The 17,337-nt window shown below is 38.4% G+C and overlaps 1 pseudogene and 1 gene segment (V, D, J or C); one reads left to right on the top strand and one right to left on the bottom strand.

Annotated features, from left to right (window-relative positions):
- The window catches only part of LOC141556155 (immunoglobulin lambda variable 9-49-like), a 1,090,947-nt gene that overhangs the window by 231,152 nt on the left and 842,458 nt on the right, over positions 1–17,337 (top strand).
- Positions 7,829–17,336, bottom strand: LOC141552164 (vomeronasal type-2 receptor 26-like; annotated as a pseudogene).

Genomic DNA, 17,337 nt, shown 5'->3' with positions numbered 1-17,337 from the left:
GTTTCTTGTTCATCCTGGCTGAATACATATTTTATACCAATTTCTTATTTTTCTTAGTCATGAGGTCTGCACATACATTAAATTTTTAGCTATGTTTAGGTGATAAATGAACATGTTTTCCTAGGTACTTGCTTCCCTAAGGTTCTGGTCTGTAGTAGTTCACCTTCCACCTCTACCCTCCACTTATATGTACCTATATGTACAAAAACATTTATAGTATCTCTTTTATTAGGACAAAGAATTGGAAATTGATGGGATGCCTATTTATTAACTGCAGAATGGATGAATGAATTGTTGTATACGATCATGACAGGGCACTATTATGATGCTATAAGAATGATGAGCAAGACATTTTCAGAAAAACTTGTAAAGCTATTGATGAGCTCATGCAAGTGAAATGTACTGTGTACAATACAATAGCATTCTATTGCTAGTGCAATAGTCAATTGCAAATGACTGCTATTTTCAGCAAAACAATGATCAAGACTATTCTGAAGGTCATATGATGAAAAGTGCTATCTAGACCCAGAGAAAATACTGAGTGCTTCTGAATATGTATAGAAACATGTTTTCTTTAAACTTTATTTTAATGAGTTTTCTTTTTTGGGAGGGAAAGACATAGGTTTCTTTCTCAACATGACATTTATAGAAATGTGCTGGAACTCTATCTTTCCAGAAATCAGCAGGCGTCAGGACCACTAAATGTCTTTATTCTAGATCTTTACCGTCACCTCCAATGCCAGGTCAAGAGTGCAAGTGAGTGTGAGTTCCACCACCCAAGTTTCTCTTACTCCTCCAACACAAGTCACTTCCCTCTCTTTGTCCTACCAATCAAGTCAGCACAGAACAGCTGGGGAGGGTCAACCTTCAAACAAGTTAATAGGGAACCGTCCAATTGGAAATTAGTCTCATGTGCTTCATTATCCAAGTGCATTGCTCAGTTCTAGCCCTTTACATCTCCCGCTTTCTTTTGTTTTAGACCACAGGGAGATGAGAACCCCAAAAAGGAGGTGATCACGCCCCCCCTGACTTCTCAGGAGGGGAGATGAAAGCACTAAAAAGGAGATAATCATGCCCTCCCTGACATCTCAGGAAGGGAGATGAAAAGCACCAAAGAGAAGTGGGGGGTTCTGGATTGAAGGGCCTTATTAGAGACAAGTATGCACAAACCCATCAGCATGGGAGTTATTACACAAGCACATAGCAATAACGCAGAGGCTATTAGTGGTGACTCTCCCCACAGTCAGTGCAGACTCGATGTGGTGTAACAAACAGGAATTGTACATGCAAGCAGTGATATAACAAACAATATAAATCAACATGGTATTGTAAGAGATTTCCAGAAGTCCTAGAAGGAGGGTATGTAAACACCAGACACACATACCCCTTCTTCAGCAACCAAGAGATAGTCCAAAACCAATCTATTGTCCATTGCTTCACTGTTAGGGAATCCAATTATCCCCACAAGTTTTTGAAATCCCACATCAGTCTTTTTATATGTTAGGGAATCCAATGATCCCCACAATGTTTTGAAGTCCAGCAACAGTCTTATGATGCCTCAGAGAATCCAATGATTCCTGAGGATTTTCAAGTCCTACAATAGTCTTATGATGCCTCAGAGAATCCAATGATTCCTGAGGACTTTCAGTCCTACAATAGTCTTATGATGTCTCAGAGAATCCAATGATTCCTGAGGATTTCAGTCCTACAATAGTCTTATGATGTCTCAGAGAATCCAATGATTCCTGAGGATTTTCAAGTCCAACAGTTTTTGATGTCCATGGGTTAAACGCCATAACTGCCAGGTTCTTTCAGTGGTGGGCACAGTCAGCAACGGAACCACCCGATGTTTCTTGGGCCTTCTTCGTTTCAAGGGTCTGCTCTGTCTCTCTCCAATGGACAAGGCGAATACGGCTCGTTGGCACCCATCTGATTCCTTCTCCATCTGTAGAGATACAAGCAAACCCTCTCCCCCAAGCAGTTAACCTATCTGGTCCCTTCCATTCACCACTTTCTGGGTCTCTCCACATCACTTGGCGATTATCTAAAGACAGTGGAGCTGCTTGCACTGGACACTGCCCTTCCGGTGAGTTATAAAACCTGTCTGCTGGAGCCAGTGCATCTTTGTCAAAAATTAAAAAATTAATGGTATAGAGAACTAAATTTAGAAGTTCTCTAGGGTTACCCGTGGCTCCCCCTTTCTTTTGTTTTTGGAGGAGTGTCTTAATATCTCTGTTTTTTCTCTCTACTATTGCCTGCCCTTGAGGATTAAAGGGTATGCCCGTGGTATGTAAAATCTTATACTGTGCACAAAAGTGTGTAAAATGTTTAGATGTATATACAGGTCCATTGTCTGTTTTTATTGCTTGTGGAACACCCATAATTGCAAATGCTTGTATAAGGAATTCAGTTACCACTTGGGCTGTCTCTTTTGCTGCTGGCATTGCAAATGTGAATCCTGAAAAGGTGTCTACCACGACATGGATAAAAGATAGACGACCAAAAGATTTATAATGGGTCACATCCATTTGCCAAATTTCATTAGGTCTCAAACCACGAGGGTTCTTCCCTGGAGGGAGTGTAGGAGCATGGAAAGGAAGGCAAGCTGTACAGGCTTTTACTATACTCCTAGCTTCTTCTTTTGTTATTCCAAACTGCAAACATAAAGCTCGGGCAGCCTGATGATATTTAGAATGAGACTCTTGTGCTTCTTGAAATAAAGGACTACTGGCTAATATGGTTAGAAGGCTATCTGCCTTTGAATTACCATCAAAAATAGGACCTGGAAGTCCACTATGGGAGTGGACATGCAAAATATAAATCTTACCTGGATGCTTTCTCACTTGCTCTTGAAGCTCTTTAAAGAGCTGATATATATTGGAGGCTACAAATTTTATTTGGGCTGTGGCAATTCTTTGTACCACACCTACTGAATAGGCCGAATCAGATATTATATTTATGTCTCCCAGATAATAAGCAAGAGCTAGAATGATTGCATACAATTCATTCTGCTAAGTGGACTAAAAAGGAGTTCTGATTACTTTCTTTATAGTTAAGTCACGAGAATACACAGCGCAAATATTATGTTTGGATGCATCTGTAAAGATAGTTGGTCCTTTAAGAGGAACTTTAGAAACCTTTTCTTCAAGAATCCATTGCCAATTATGTAGCAGTCTGGTTATCTTTAATGGAGACCCGTGTGCAAAATTTGGAGCCATGGTTAATAAAATTTGCCACTCTGGGATGGTTTCGCAGCACACATTAACTTGTGCATTAGTATAAAAGGTGTATATCTTGTCAGGTCTTGTCCCAGATAATTGTACTGCTCGTTTAATGGCCTTTAATAAAATTCTAGCCACAAGCACTGGGTAAGGAATAAGGCTTTGTTCTGGTTGTGCTGGGAGGTTCACCCACTCTATCACACTGTCTCCTTGATGAAGGACTGCTGTGGGGGCCTCTTTTGTAGCAAAAACTGATATTTCCAAGGGTTTTTGAGTGACTCTTTCAACCACATTGGATAAAGCCAGTTCAACTTGTCTCAAAGCCTCTTGAACTTCTTTTGTAAGCTGGCGTGGTGAATTTAAAGCACTGTCTCCCCTTAAAATGTCATATAATGGTTGCAATTGACAGGTAGTCAAGCCTAGCATGGGACACATCCATTGGATATCTCCTATCAATTTCTGGAAGTCATTTAAGGTGTTTAGCTTCTCTGTTCTTAAGGAGAGTTTTTGTACTGTAAGCACCTTAGGATATACTTCATATCTTAAATATTGAAAAGGAGCATGTCTTTGAATCTTTTCTGAAGCTATGTGCAATTTATAATTCCTTAGTGTTTCTATGGTTTTTTGTAGACATGCTTCTAACATTTGTTCCTCAGGTGCACATCCCAATATATCATCCATGTAATGTAATAACATTACTTTTGGAAATGCTTTTCTTACTGGACTAAGAGCAGCAGCAACATACATTTGACACATGGTAGGGCTGTTTTTCATTCCCTGTGGCAAAACTGTCCATTCATATCTTTTATAAGACTCAGCTAAGTTAACGCTGGGCACTGAAAAGGCAAATCTTTTCATATCCTCCTTATCTAGAGGGATAGAATAGAAACAATCCTTAATGTCTATAACCCACAGAGGCCATTCTCTAGGCAACTGAGTAGGAGATGGAAGTCCAGGTTGAAGAGTTCCCATAGTTTCCATCTGTTCATTTACCTTTCTTAAATCAGTCAACATTCTCCATTTTCCAGATTTCTTTTTTACAACAAATACTGGGGAATTCCAAGGACTTAGAGAAGGTTGTAAGTATCCTTGGTCAAGTTGTTCCTGTACTATATCTAGTAAGGCCTGAATTTTATTGTTATCTAAGGGCCACTGTTCTATCCACACTGGTGTATCAGTTTTCCACTGGATAGGAACAGGTGAAAGTGTTGTCAGGCCTTCAACAGCAGCCCTGCCTAAAAAACCGAAGTACTCATTTTTAACCCTAATTGTTGTAAAATGTCTCTTCCCCACAGATTGATGGGGATTTTTTCAACTATAAAAGGAGTAAAAACTCCTGTTTCACCTTCAAATACCCATCTTAAAGGGGTAGCACTAACTTCAGCTGCTATTGATCCTCCTACCCCAGACATGTAGGTGTCTGCCTTTTTCTTTGGCCAGTGACTGGGCCAGTTGGCACCTCTAATGACTGTGCGATCTGCACCTGTGTCCACCAGTCCTTCTAATGCTATGCCATTTATATAGATGGTGAGCATAGGTCGGTCAGCTGTCACAGCTGCTGTCCAGTATATTCCTGGGTTTTTCTGCTTGGAGTCCGAACATGGGTGACTGTCACCAGGTTGCTTATTAGGAATCTGTATCAATAAACCTGATGCTACTTCTTCCCCTCGTTGATAAGTCACACATTGTCTCCCTGTGTTAGTGACTGGGATATTATCTACACATTCCCCAGTTTCCCACATCAGTGTATGAATGAACACTTTCTTGTAAGTACTCTCAGGAGGTGAAATGGTCAAACCTACTGTGCCTGGAGGCAAGGGATCCATAGGTTGGAGAGGAACAGATTTCACCTCTCCAGGGGGTATCTCAATTGTCCCAGCTGCATACAACTCTATCCTCCCTAATTGTAGTCCCTTTCTCCCATCATGTTGCTTCCTGGCTGACTGATTGTGTAATCCCTTTCTCCCCTCAGATGGCTTCCTGGCTGATTGGTCATGTCTGGGTATTGGACTTGGAGGCACTCTCTGGGTGTGGCATCGGCTGCCATCATGCCCCAAGTGTTTTTTGCCTGGGGCCCTGGAGCTGGGCCCCTCATCCCGTTTCCCTGAATCAGTCTACACTCTGAGGCCCAATGGAGTCCTCTGTTGCATTTTGGACATGGGGTTTTGGGTCTTGTTCTCCCAGCCTGTCTTCTCACTCTGTCTCTATGCCAATATTGAGCTTTCAAATGGCCTACTTTACCGCATTGAAAGCATTGACGAGTCTCTCTGGAAACCCCTTGCCAAAAGGGATCCTGTCTCCCCATGTTGGGATCTTGGGAAGTCTGCATCATAGCCTGGCTATAAAAGGTATTTGTGCCCATTGTGGCACAGCGTCTTATGATCTCCTCTAAAGGAGCATCCCTACGTAGTCCTAGTATAATCCTTTTACAAACCTCATTGGCATTGTCTCTAGCAAGTTGCCTCACCAAAGTGTCTGTTACTTCATTTTCACCATTAGTCTGTATGACAGCTGTCTGCAAATGTGCCACAAAATCAGCAAAAGGTTCATTTGGTCCCTGTACAATTTTTGTGTAGGTCTCACCCTTGTAGTTTTTACTGAGGAGAGAAGCCCATGCTTTGATAGCAGCAGCAGAAATTTGCTCAAATGCTGTTATGGAGTAATTAATCTGTACCGAAGCATCTGCATAAGAACCTACACCTATTAGTAGGTCATAGGTGATGGAAGTATTAGCTGCACTTTGACTATTTTGTTGGGCTTGAATCCTACAGAGCTCAGTAAATTCAGAAAACCACAACAAATTTTGTCCAGGTTCTAAGCACACTTTTGCAATGACTTTCCAGTCACTAGGGGTTAAGGTTTCATAAGCCAAATTGTGTATTAACATCTTAACATAATCTGATGTAGCCCCAAAGACAGTGCAAGATTTTTTCAGGTTTTTAAGGACATCCATATTAAAAGGAGCATATCTTCTACTCTCTTGACCTGCAGAATTATACTGTTGAATCACGGGAAAAATTTGAAGTTTGAAATCATTATCTACTTCTTTTCCATTTTCAATTGCTTCAATAAGCCCTCTTTCTAATGTAGTTACAGGAGTGGGCAGTTGTTGGGGGGGGGCGCTGTGTGGGAGGAGGGGGGGGCGCTGATGATGTCACCGCCCCTCCCACTACTCCTCCTCCCTCTGTCCCTGAAGGTGGAGTGGATGTGGGCTGATCAATAATTTGCTCTCTAGGTGGGGTTGAAATTTCTTCCCGACAATCAGAGTCTACACACTCAGATTCCTCATTCAAATCCCCTTGCCCTCTGGCAGTGTCCTGAGTTTGCCTATCTTCTATCTTTAGTTCCTTGAGCTTCCTTCTCAGTGCCTTTTTAGAACTCTTCCTTCTTCTAAACTCTTCTCCATAGCTTAAGTCTAATAGAATCAAGTTGTATAGATAAAATACCTCTGGGAAAATTTGACAAAGCCCATTTTTTGAGTAAAATTCTTTCATTTCAAGTCCCACTAGCTTCCATTTATCTATACGTAGTTTTTTCTTCATTTAAGAACCAAGGGGACGTGCGAACCAATGAGTGTAAGAGATTATTCATTTGTGGGATGGGAACAAGTGAACTTTTCTCATCAATTATCTTAATTATATCCTCTATAGCATTGCTAGATGAGGCAGGGGCTGGGGTTGGAGCAGGGTCAGCTGAGGCCCAGGATTTACCTAACATCTGCCCCATCTCAGTTACTAGAGATTGCTGATTTAGTCCTTAACAAGGTAAGTTCCTTATTTCTATTAGAATACTCACCTAATCTCCTGGTCACAGGAGGACTTCAGTGGAAGTAGGGTGCCAGCCACACGTTGGACGCCAAATGCTAGAACTCTATCTTTCCAGAAATCAGCAGGAATCAGGACCACTAAATGTCTTTATTCTAGATCTTTACCGTCACCTCCAATGCCAGGTCAAGAGTGCAAGTGAGCGTGAGTTCCACCACCCAAGTTTCTCTTACTCCTCCCACACAAGTCACTTCCCTCTCTTTGTCCTACCAATCAAGTCAGCACAGAACAGCTGGGGAGGGTCAACCTTCAAACAAGTTAATAGGGAACCGTCCAATTGGCAATTAGTCTCATGTGCTTCATTATCCAAGTGCATTGCTCAGTTCTAGCCCTTTACAGAAATGTTTTGTGCCTTCTTAATGGAGTAGGGGATGGCAAACAAGAAAGAGGAAGTGGAACTCAAAGTTTTAAGAACAAATGTAAAAAAAATTGTTTTAGGTGTAAAATAAATATATTAATTTTTTTTAAAAAGAAAAATTCTTTAACACTTCCTAGCTGTGTGACCTTGGACAAGTCACTTAACCCCAGCCTCAGGAAAAAAATAAAAAGAAAAAAGAAAAAAAAGAAAGAAAAAGAAAAATTCTTGCCTCTCAACTAGCCTGGATTCTTGATCTGTTTTGGGGTATTTTTGTATAATGTCAGAAGGATTGATGAAATTAGGGTGACTGGCAGTCAGGGAGTGAAATAAGGTCTAAATGAGGTCTAGTGGCAGAACAAGGGTAAGGTGTTCTGGGTTTCCCTTCTGGCGGCACAGAGTCCCCTGTAAAGGAATTTACAGACCTGAAAACCTAGATTGATAAAAGAGGTTTATTATGGGGATTGGAAGTAAGGTTAAAGTCTAGTCTGGTTAAGGAAATAGGTGAGAGTAAAGAGAAGAGAAACTGTATTCCAGTGGACGGATGCTCCTTGGGATGCCAAGCTAGGTATAGCTGCCATGTTTGGAACCTCTGCAAAGAGAAGGTTTTAGTTTGGCTCTTTTATAATAGGAGGTTTTGACTATAAGCTAAAGGGGGCTCGTAGGTGGTGTCCCAGATTGGCCCCTTGCTGGGTTTCAAGCTAGAGTTAGAATTTGAATTGAATTCAATAGGTTTCAGGACTGAGCCAGCCCCACCCAAAAATGAAACTGTTTGTGCTTGGGGTGGAGTCCCCTCACTGAGACAGTAGAAGAAGGTTTTCTCCTTGAAGGATTTTTCAGTGTTTTGGGATCTCTCTTCAGAATCATATAGCATTTGGGAATAAAAATGCAGCCCAGTAACCCAGCACTGGAGGCCAAGATGGAGAAGATCTCCACAATCACCATGGCCTTCCCTTTGGAGCTGTGATATGTGGGGAGGAAAGAGACCCAGACACTGCAAAACACCAGCATGCTGAAAGTGATGAACTTGGCTTCATTGAAGGCATCTGGCAGGTTCCTGGCCAAGAAGGCTATGGTGAAGCTGCCCAGGGCCAGAAAGCCCATGTAGCCCAAGACAAAGTAAAATGCAAAGGCAGAGCCCTCATTACATGTGAGGATGATGTGCCTGGATTCAGAGCTTGTGTCTGCTTCTGGAAAGGGGGGATAGGTCCCCAACCAGATGGCACAGAAAACCACTTGAATTGTGGAACAGATGAGAACAACATAGCAGGGCACTCTAGAACCAATGAATATCTGCATCCTGCTCCCTGGCCCTGTAACCCTGAAAGCCAGAACCACTATGATAGTTTTGGCCAAAATGGAGGAAACAGCCACTGTAAATACAATTGCAAATACTGTTTGTTGGAGAAGGCAAGTAGCAATGGTGGGACGGCCTATGAAGAGCAAGGAGCAGAGGAAGCAGAAGGTAAGGGAGGTGAGGAGCATATAACTGATGTTCCTGTTACTGGCTTTGACTATGGGAGTATGTTGGAATTTCACAAAGACCCACAGGACTAGCACCGTCAGTAAAGAGAATGAAACAGCCACAATGGTGAAGGCCATCCCCCAAGTTTCTTCCACATCCAGAAAGGTCACAGTCTTGGGGAGGCAGTGATCTCTCTGCTTATTTGGATATTCAGTCTCTGGGCACTTCATACACTGATTTGCATCTGCAGGAGACAAAACAAGTGCTTAAATTTAAATGCTTTAAATTATCTTCATTCCAATATTTAGGAAAAAATCAGGAGAGTACAACAATTCCTTCTTCCTCTACAGAATATAAAATACCCATCCCTCTTTCTTGAGTGACAAAGTCACTGGTAAGTTACATGACATACAGAGCTAGACGGATTCTGTTTATACCTTTTGCCACTGGTTAGGTTTAAATCATATTGATTTTTTGGATTTCTTTTAGTTATCTGATAATACCTATTCCTTTTAATTTAATCGCTTAATACAGTATGTTTAGAGAGTAGAGCATTTTAGTATCAAATGTCAAGATAACTTCTTTGTGTTGTGTTGTTCAATAACTTTAGTTGGAGATTTGCCTAAATGAATCCTTCTTCATTCTTTCCAGCTCCAAGTTTAAACCTTTTCACAAATAATTTATATGCATTTTATACATTTTTTGGTAGATACATATACTCTTTAAATTCTTTTATCCTCCATTTGTGTGGAAACTCCCCAAATATAGATATCACTTCCTTTTAATCTTTCTGTTCCCATTATTTATGACCAAATCCTTCATATACTAAGTGATTAATGATTGGTGACCTATTAAATAGCTGACAAATTTTCTCATACGAAATCTTTTGTTGTTTTTTTTTTTTTTTATTAATTTGTAAATGTCTCTCTTGTTAATCCCAGGGAACTAAAACCATTCCATGATGTATTCAACCATCACTTCCATAACCCTCTAATACTTTGGCTTAATCAATTAAAGAGAAATTTTAATTGAATTTTAAATTGGATTTTTCACTTCTTTTTAGAATGTTGTATTGACTCTCTTGTAACCCTCTACTTCAGATCTATGTGATCTACTTGAACTTTATGCTGGAAACAGCATTCTAAAACCCCTTTCTCACACTCTAGATCCAGACTTGCTATCATCAGGCTCTCTTTTTTTTAGAAATTCCCTTTTCTCCACATTTTTTCTTCCTCTTTTTTCTTTGATCTAATGGATGTTAAATTTAACAAATGTTCCTCTGTAACATTAGTAATGGTAACCCAAAGAGATATATGCTAGGGATGTCGCAAATCATTATAAAATCTTTAAATTTGGCTATGCAGTAAGTAAATGGCAACTTGAGTAGTAAACAGGACTTGAAGGCAATAATATCAGAGTTTACATTCTGTGTCAGACACATAGTAAAGGTGTGACCCCAGATATCTCATTTCACTTTTGTCCATCATTGTTTTCCTATCAATGAAATGGAAGTCATTTCCTCCTCCTCCTTCTCCCTCTCCTCCCCCTCCTCCCCCCGCTCCTCCTCCTCTTCCTCCTCCTCCTTCTTCTTCTTCTTTTCCTTCTCTCTATTTCTCTCTCCTTCTTCTCTCTCCTTCTTCTCTCACTTCTTTCTAAATGGCTTTTATTTCCCACAACTAAGTAAATCTTTTCCAAGGAAAGGAGGAAGTAATTCTTTCTCTACTGGTCTACATTTTCAGAATAATTGGAAGGATCAAATAAGTAAGAAGATAAGTAGTACAAAATTGAACCTTATGTAAATGTATGGTTGTTATAATTTTTATTGCCATCATCCTCAATACTAACTTAAAAAGCTATATTCATTGCAATGGAAAAACCCATATAATCCCATATCAATGCAGCAGATGTGATTATTGGGTAGTGTGAACTTCTAGGATGTTTTTATAGAATGAGCCTTTTCTCTGTTTTCTTCTTTTCCCTACTCTTAGCGTGAAAGCAACCTAAAGCCAGGATAAAATAAAATGCCATTGGATGAGTCATGGCAGCATCAAGTCTTCTCCCAAGATATAATGCCATTTTGATTCCATAAGGACAGTGATCCAGGTGGATATTTACCCAACCTAACTATGTCCTATTACTCAATTTCTTCAGGTGTTTTATTTTCTGTGGCCACTCCAAGTGCAGTATGACATAGGAAATAGAGAACTGATGGCAAAACAGGATATAGATACTCTTGTCATATTGTGAAAGTCACTTAACTCCTCAATGTTCTGGTAATCTCTCAGAAAATAAGAAATAGCTAAATTGTTGAACTTCATAAGTAGAGTTTTTTCCTAATCCAGGAGTTTCCTTTAGTGCTGAAGTTAGAGATTCAGTCCCAGCACTATCATTAACTTTTATTATGCTGATTAATGTGTCCATAAATAAAAGCCTATTGCTTTAAGCATTCCCTAGCTAGTTTGATTCTTCTGTTTCCTTACAGGATGTAGACAATCATTTAAATAATGAGATAGAGAGAATATTGGATTATTAATCAGCAGAGGGAGTAAATAACATTCAGATGCCTCTATGGAGCTTGAAAAATCATGTAAATGCTATGGGTTTCATGTGGGAAATCAAGTTTTTGGAAATCAAATATGATTCTCTGAAGATACTGATAGGTTTCAGCCCTGAATCAGTTATGAGCCAATGTTTCAGAGAAACCAGATCCATAAGTTAGAGAAAGGTATAAAATTTTTAAGTTATTTTTCATTACCTCCACAAACAACCTCCATAACCATTATACTTAATATTTAAAGTCAGCCATTGAAACATTCATCCCCTTCATTCTCCATCTGCACCATCAACATTCCTGACTTGGCTGCTTTCAAAGTTCCTTTCCATGTTCAAAGTCAATTCCATGTTCTTCAACCCCCCAGTATTCAAATGCATCAGTGGGTTCATTGATTTGGGTTGTCCTCCCATTGTTGAAAATCATGGCTCATCTCTACCTGCCCAATCTGTAAGTCTCTTGACCTTGGCTTCCACTATTTGGGGAAACCATGGGATATCTGTCCACTGAACTGAAGTCCTTACTCACTGACTCCTGACATGACCCTATTAAGGGAAAACTTGACTGGCCACTTCTCATCCTCCATTCTCATCTTATGATCATCTCATCTCTTTCTACATTTCATTGTTTACTGTCATACATAATGTACTTCTATTCTTCTTTTAATAGCCTCATTGGTTATATGGGGAAAAATTCTTTTCAAACCCACTATGTGCATTTCAATTGATTTTGGACTAATTTTCAGTTTCATTTCTTTATATATATATTTTTGCTGAAGTAAAATAAGAATGATTGTTTAAGAATCAGACTTCCAACAGTGTCATTTTTTAACTAAGAGTAGTGGAGTATAATAGTTTATAAAGAAATGAAATTGAAAATGAGTCCAATTTGTAATAAAGCCAAACTAGAAAGCAGGACCAATGTGTTTCTTTGATGAGGTCCCCTTACAAAGCCTCCTTGTTCTCAGATATAAGTAGGTATTCAGACTGATTTGTTTGTGGGCCAACATTCAGAAATTCTAAAACCTAATCTTATTCATTCTTGGAAATGTACACCAGTAGAGAAAGAGTTACTTGCTCCTTATCCTGGAGTAAAGGTTTGCTTAGTTGTGGAAGGAGAAAACCATTTAAAAAGAAGTGAGAGAAGAAGGAGAAGGAGAAGGAGAAGGAGGAGGAAGAAGGAGGAAGAAGAGGAGGAGGAGGAGGTTGAATGAAGGGAGGGAGAGAGGAGTTTGTGCAAGAAATAGAAGGGGAGACACAGATAACCAGATGCATTTGTCAGAAGTAGGAAAAAAGAGAGATAGAAGGAAATGGTGAGACAGAGACAGAGTGAGACAAAGACATTAAGAGGAAGAAGGCCAAAGAAAAGAAAGCTACCTGATGGGGAGTTGTAACACACAGGCTGCTAAGGTATACCCCCCCCCTTTTTAGATCAGAAAGAATACAGCGAAGATTTAGCTTGTCTCCTCCCTTTTCTTCATTTCTGTATTTGTCAAATGCCCTGTTACTGATTTTACCTTACTTAAGCTAACTCTCAAAGAGTACATAATTTGGTCTCCTTCATTACAAATTAAATCTTCCAAGTACTTTTGACTCACACCACAGCCTCAAGAACTCTGATGTTGGAGGGAGAATAGTACTAAAAAGCATAACAGCCTAGGTGGAGTAAAGGGGGTGGTGGCTTATTCATCTGTTCAATACCTAAGCACTAAGAAAACATATCAGCCTCGGTGCAGCAAAGGGGTAGTACCTTATTCATCTATTAAATACCTAACCCTAACACCTCCCAACTCTATCATGAAGGCAGTTCCTTTCATTGATTTTTGCAACTTGATGCCACTAAAAACCTCACCTTAATTCATTCAAATTTAATATCACTCTACCCCTCAGAGAATTATAGCACTCATTTCAATGAGTTTTCCTTAGAAAAAAAGTTCCTAGAACTTTTTTCTTGGGAGGATCTCCCCCAACTTTTTTGGGGGGACTAGATTACCAATGGAATCTTGCAATCAACAATTTGATGTCTTGTGGAAAATTTTGGTTCCAACACAGGAGAAAAAATCCATCTGTGTGTATGTGTGTTTGTGTGTGTGTGTGTGTGTGTGTGTGTGTGTGTGTGTGTGAGTGTGTTTTCTCTCTTTCATTTATAAATGTAGATAAGTACACATAAATAGATGCACTCATATTTACATGTATGTATGTACACCTATACATATATGAGTACAGCCACACATGTTATTCTTAATCTTTAGCTATAGTCATATCCACACACACTCTCTAGAAGACAAGTGATTGTTGTTCAAGAAATGAGTGAATAATTTTTCTTCTATAGATCATCCTTCTCACTGGATAAAATATGCCATGTCCTGGGGACTTATATCTGGATATTCCTCTGGTCTTCCTCAGTATCATACAATTTCTTATTGAGTCCTTGACATTCCTGGTGTTTCAGAAAAATTTAGAAGAATGTTGTCTTTCTTATGTTATCTCTCTATAGTTATGAGAAGAGAATTCCCTGATGAAACTCACCCATCTGACTGGAGATTTCCCCTTCTGAGCATGGGGAACAGTTATAGCAGCAGGGAGCCTTCCCCTCCATAGGGGATTTCCTGAATCCAGCCTGACAAGTTTCACTGCAGACTGCAGAGGGAACCTAAGATAGTGACAGGAGAGTGGGATACACAATTTTAACAGAGAATTATTGACCTTATTTTCTATGTAAACCTTGCTTCTATAACCACTCCCAAAGACAGATAAGTAGGAGTGTAGATAAAATTTTGAGCTTGTAGTCAGCAAGAGATGAATTGAAATCTAGCATCTCATATTTCTTGTGTGGTCCTGGACAAGTTACTTTTTCTCTGTATGCCTCAGTTTACTAACATTTAAAATGGGACTTATAATGCTTTCCTGGAAATAAGTATCTCCCTATTGGTAGGATCAAATGATATATTTATAGTACATATAAAATACAAACTGAGAGTATAATGGATTGAATATTAGAATCTGACACTACGTTGTTTCTTAGAAACAACCTAATTTGTTATTTACAAGAGACACATTTCAAATGAAAGATTAAAATTTAAAAATGAGAGTTAAGATAAGGGGCTAAAGCAGATGTTACTCTGCTTGAGCTCAGGTTAAAAAAATAAAAATAAAAGCAGGGGTAGAAATCAAAATGTCAAATAAAATCAAACCCAAAATAAATTTAATTAAATGACATACAAAGGGAAACTACATTTTTGATAAAAAGTACCAAGAAAATTAAGCATTATTAAAAGTAAATATATCTATCAAATGATGACATCTAAATTGCTAAAGGAAAATTAAATAAATTAGAGGTAGAAGTAGGCAGATTTTGATAAAGAAATCAAAACTATACATCATCCTATAACAATGTTGTACATCAGTATTTATTACAGAAATTAAAACGGCTTTGAAATATCATTTATACCAATCAGATTAGTTAAAATGATAGAAGGGGAAATTGATAAATATTGGAATATTATGGAAAAGTTGGGATTTCATTCGTTGTTGTTAGAATGTTAATTTATCCAACTATTTTGAAAGCAACCTCCAATTATAAAATTGTTGTTATTGGAATTGTAAAATTGTATACCATTTGACTCATCAAAAGCACTATTAAGTCTGCTTCACAAAGTTATTCGGGGGAAAGGAAAAGTACTTTTTCTCTCCAAAATATGTATAGCATCTCTCTCATTGGGGAAGTGAAGAACTAGAAATTAAAAGGATATCCATTAACTTTAGAATGATTAAACAAGCTGTAGTGCATATAATTGTGATGGAATACTACTGTGCTGGTAGAAATGATGAGCTGGTTGGTTTTAGAAACATCTGAAAAACTTTATAAAAAGTTAAATTAAATAGAACTAAAAGAACATTATACACAGTACCAGCAATGTTTTTCTCAGAAAATCTTTGAAGTCTAAGTCATTTTGTATACTATGACTACTTAAATTGTAAAGAATCTATAAAATTAGAAACAATTCACTTCCAGAGATAGAACTAATGAACAAAATAATACTATAATTTTACATGTACATTTACACACAAAATATGTATATATTTATAATATATATACATGTATGTGTATATATGTACACCTTTTCACAAACACCTTTGTTCAATATAGACTTTTCTAATGCAGAGTTGAGAGGCAGAGAAAAAGTGTATAATAAAGAACAAAAAAAAAAGTTAGAAGGAAACACAGAAGATCAAAATAGCTATAAAAATGATGTATACTATTAGTTTTGAGAAAAAAGAGAAAACAATATGTAATCAAGATTCATGGTTTTATTGGAGGGGATGTAGGAAAACTGGGACACTAATACATTGTTGGTGGAGCTGTAAAAGAATCTGGCCATTCTGGAGAGCAATCTCGAACTATGCCCCAAAAGTTATCAAACTGTGCATACCTGTTAGGTTCTTACTAAGTGCTAACGAGATAATGAGATGTTAGGTTCTTACTAAGTGCTAATGAGATAATGAGATGTTAGGTTCTTACTAAGTGCTGATGAGATAATGAGATGTTAGGTTCTTACTAAGTGCTAAGTCGGTACTTGACAATTCTCTAGTTCCAGCCTTTCCTGGGGAAGAGTTTACATGCTTAGGAGGAGCAATCTCATTGGTTGAAGTAATTCTTCCCAGAAGCCCTTGCATTATTCCACGCCCATTCTCTGGGAGGATAAAGAGGGCAGCACTCCAGAGATAGAGAGTCTCTGCTCTAGACAGACTTGAGGCAGCTCTCTGCAGGAAGGGAAGTCAGCTCTCTATAGGAAGAAGAATCTGTCCAGAGAGATTTGAGTTGACACAGTAGATCTCCTCCCAGAGAGCGATCAGCAGATTCTGGAGACACCAGCACGTTATGCATACCCTTTGATCCAGCAGTGCTACTACTGGGCTTATATCCCAAAGAAATACTAAAGAGGGGAAAGGGACCTGTGTATGCCAAAAATGTTTGTAGCAGCTCTATTCGTAGTGGATAGAAACTGGAAGATGAATGGATGTCCATCAATTGGAGAATGGTTGGGTAAATTATGGTATATGAAGGCTATGGAATATTATTGCTCTGTAAGAAATGACTAGGAGGATGAATTCAGAAAGGCTTGGAGAGACTTACATCAACTGATGCTGAGTGAAAGGAGCAGAACCAGGAGATCACTATACACTTCAACAGCAATACTGTATGAAGATGTATTCTGATGGAAGTGGATATCTTCAACATAAAGAAAATCCAACTCACTTCCAGCTGATCAGTAAGGGACAGAAACAACTCAACCCAGAGAAGGAACACTGGGAATTGAATGTAAAATATTAGCACTACTGTCTATCTACCCAGGTTACGTATACCTTCGGAATCCAATACTTAATGTGCAACAAGAATATTGGAGTTACACACACATATTATATCTAGGTTATACTGTAACACATGTAAAATGTATGAGATTGCCTGTCATCTAGGGGAGGGAGTAGAGGGAGGGAGGGGAAAATCTGGAAAAAATGAATACAAGGGATAATGTTATAAAAAAAAATTACTCATGCATATATACTGTCAAAAAATGTATAATTATAAAAATTAATTATAAAATTAATAAAAAATTTTAAAAAAAGATTCATGGTTTTATATTGATTCGTCTATTTATATTGTTTTATATATGTAGAAAAGTTTCTTTTTTAAATATTTGTATTTAAGTTCAAATTGAATCAACATTTTAAAAAATATTTAAGCCTGTTTTTTAAATCGCAAAGAAGGGGAATATGAGATGGCATTGATAAATTGAAGACTTGCTGAATAAAGAATTTTCATATATACAAAAAGGATTGATTCAGAGAAAACAGGGGAGATTTGTATAAACTTACAAGTGAAAAAAAACAAAAAAAAACAGGCCTACCACTCTAGCCATT

Source organism: Sminthopsis crassicaudata, chromosome 1, assembly GCF_048593235.1.
Source record: "Sminthopsis crassicaudata isolate SCR6 chromosome 1, ASM4859323v1, whole genome shotgun sequence".
In the NCBI taxonomy this organism is placed as follows: domain Eukaryota; kingdom Metazoa; phylum Chordata; class Mammalia; order Dasyuromorphia; family Dasyuridae; genus Sminthopsis; species Sminthopsis crassicaudata.
Note: the sequence above shows the minus strand (reverse complement) of the source record. Positions and strands in the feature narration are given on the sequence as shown.